At 32.3% G+C, this 3,263-nt stretch overlaps 1 pseudogene; it reads left to right on the forward strand.

Moving 5' to 3' along the window:
• Positions 1-2,061: 2,061 nt before the first annotated feature.
• Positions 2,062-2,161, forward strand: LOC138831448 (U6 spliceosomal RNA; annotated as a pseudogene).
• The last annotated feature ends 1,102 nt before the right edge of the window (positions 2,162-3,263 follow it).

Consider the following 3,263-nt stretch of genomic DNA (forward strand, 5'->3'; position numbering starts at 1 on the left):
TTGGTGCTGGGTACGTAAATCAACTCTATTGTAACTAGCTCCCTATACTTGAAATCCTTGTAATATCACTATCATCTACTTGTCAAGTTCTATTTTGGCAAATGTGATTTTAAATAGTTTATTTGAAAATGAATATACTTTCAGGAGATTAAATATAGGTTATCTTTGGTTTGAGAATTACAACATTTTTTTATACTACAGAACCTCATTTTACTGAAGTACCAGTGTTTTGTAGCACTAAGGATCTTCTCAATTAATGTTTTTCTAAATTATATTTGACCTCTAAATCAGGTATTCCTAGCCTTGGTAGGCCACTTATGGATCTATCATTACAAAAACTATTTTTTGGCTTCACTAAAATCTTTCATTAATCATTAGGAGAGGGCTATTAAAAATAATCTTGTTCATTTGTAATTTTGTTGACTCATATGGGCTGATCATCTGTAAATTGAAAGTTTGAATTATAGTACTTTCTCTCAGATTTTGTCATCTCATCTTTCATTTTAACTTGCCTTGCAGTTCACAATTGAATTCTGCTAAATCTTGTAAGCAACTGGGGTCCTGAAATATTATAGGAAATGAGAAATTGAGATGTCTTCAATTATTTTCTGTTGGCATGTTGCATGGGCCTATGTGAGAAGTCTTGCCCTTGTTATCTGATGATACAGATAACTAGGAACTGGTATCCTCGGATCCGTGGGTACTTCAGAAGAATAATAGCTTTTAGACATCATATCAGCAAAATTTGGGTATAATCAGTAAGAATGCTTCAGAAATATGGAGAAAAACACTTTGGGACCAGCGAGTTAAAACAATAAACAGAGCATCAGAGTAAAATCCATTATAGATTAGCAGAAAACAATACTGTTATTTTACCATGTGAATTCAGAAGATAACGAACACATAGAACGTATCACAAGTTTATACCGAAGATATTGCATTGATACTTTTTATATTCTAATATATATCCTAAATCTAATTATTTATATTCCATTCTATTTATCGGAATAAGTATCAATATATTTGTCAAATTATCAATTCTAGTAATATTCACTGTGTGGAATTTAAAATCAGCACATACTTTATATTTATAAATATAAAATTTATAAGTATATATAATATAAAAATAGTTTTGTATTGTTGTGTTGTGGTTAGGGAATCAAAGGCAACTCTGTTTCAAAGTATTCTTCCATTATCTCTACCTCAGTGTTTGGTAGAGTTAGACTTAAAGCTTTACCATTTGTAGATTTACAGCCTAGAGGCAAGAGGAAACACTGTGATTAAAACATTACCAATTTAAGGCCTAATATCGAGGAGAAACATATGGACTTTTCCAGGAGCTATGGAAATATTTGGTGATAGAGAGTCAGTACTGTAAGTTCCTGCCTGGTTGGATGATAGACAGGCCAGGACAGTAGGTAATCATGCATATGAAAATTTTTTCACCTTCTTGGCTTTAGCTACTTTTGAAATGATAAGTATAATAAACAATTATATTTTGATAAAATACCTTCTATTCTGAACAATTCTGTCTGAACTGTTCATCTTTCTATGATCCCTTGTAACTAAGATTAGTTTTGTTCCAGTAAGACAATCTATGCTGTCAGGGTAAGATATTCTGGTTGGTCTGTTCCTACAAGGAAGAAGGGTAAAGGTTCAGGTAGACATTTGTCCCAGCAAGACCTTATTTGGGAAATTTTAAGCTGCAGAAGTTTAGAAGTAGCTCTCAAGCAAGGCTTACTTTGAATCCATTAGCTCTACAAAGCTAACTCAGTTGATAAATAAGTACTTGAAAAGCCATCACCTTTGGACTTAGCTTTAAAGGCTTCAAAGTATGATCAAATTTAAAATGAAAACGACAAAATAATCATTGACAAAAAATTGTAAATATGAGCAATCGGCCAAATGATATAAGCTTTTCCACTATACACAGAATTTTAGAGAAATAAGATCAATCACATTTTAAGGAACAATAAGTGTTCCTTGTTACAAATAGGCAACCATGGATATATGCCTGTGTAAAGATTGCATCATTAAGTACTTAAATTTAGAGGGTACTTCATGCTTCAGCAGCAGGTCTACCCAAATTACAATAATACAGAGATTAACATGGCACTTGCACAAGGAGTATATGAAAATTTGTGAAGTATTCTATATTTTTCATTCTTCTGATGCAAGAAATATAAAAACAGTTATTAAAAAGTTGATTACAAAAATACAAGTGTAACAATACATGTAATTCATAGAATTAAAGGTTAGTTTGACATCAGTGTATTAAATCTTCACCTTAGAAAGGCCTTTACATAGCATAACCTTTACAAAACTGAAATTACATAACATTGTCATGTTATCCCAAAGAAATAAAATAATATAAGGACCTAGGAAAAAAGGAATCTTAAACTTCTTCTATATGGAATGCAATCTGAAAGGACACATTTATTAATGAAACTATACATTATATAAAAATGTAGAATTCAAAGTATTATATCTAGGAGCGAATGAAATAGATTATGGATATTGTACAAACATAGATATACTTTTTTCACAAAAGCACCATTTCAACAGATAAGTTAAAATTATTTCTGATTAAAAAAATCACAAACTCTGCAGAAATGATTATAGATGTAGACAAAAAATTCTTGAATGCATTTTGACATCAGAGTCAGGCAATTCACTTGGAAGAATACCATGGAATCCATGAATTTTTAAAGTAAGATATTGCTGTTGCTTTTTATTGTGAAAAAATTTGTAGGGCCACAAAGGATGATCTGGCATTTTTGAAATTTAAGAAACTTAACCAAACCATTACGACTTATGCGAAAAATTTGTACAGCCTTCCACAACTTCAAAGAGGTAGTGAGACATACTTATCCTTTTGGCAATATTAAATGCAGTTTCTTCCAAGCTGTTCTTCAAACCTGGTTTGATATAATGGTTCAACAGAGTATCTTTTCGATTTCTATTCCCAGCAGCAACATGCAAGGAGGACAAGAGGCCTTTAATTTGGGGATTGGCATCTGCCACTCTGGTATTATTCCACATATAAGCACTGTCCTGGGGTGTCAGCCATTCAGAGTTATTGCATGAATATCTGCCTTGAGCTACCAACTCATGGACAATGTCTAAATGTCTACTCTAGGCTTCCATATGAAGAGGGGTATACTCATCCTCATCCCTAGTATTCATCTAGGTGGCCTTTTTGGAAAGTAGTCTTCACACCATAGTAAGCAGATTAATTTCGGCATCCCAAAGAAGAAATTTGC

The sequence above is a fragment of the Dipodomys merriami genome, unplaced genomic scaffold (assembly GCF_024711535.1).
Source record: "Dipodomys merriami isolate MVZ:Mamm:240054 unplaced genomic scaffold, mDipMer1.0.p SCAF_196, whole genome shotgun sequence".
NCBI lineage: Eukaryota > Metazoa > Chordata > Mammalia > Rodentia > Heteromyidae > Dipodomys > Dipodomys merriami.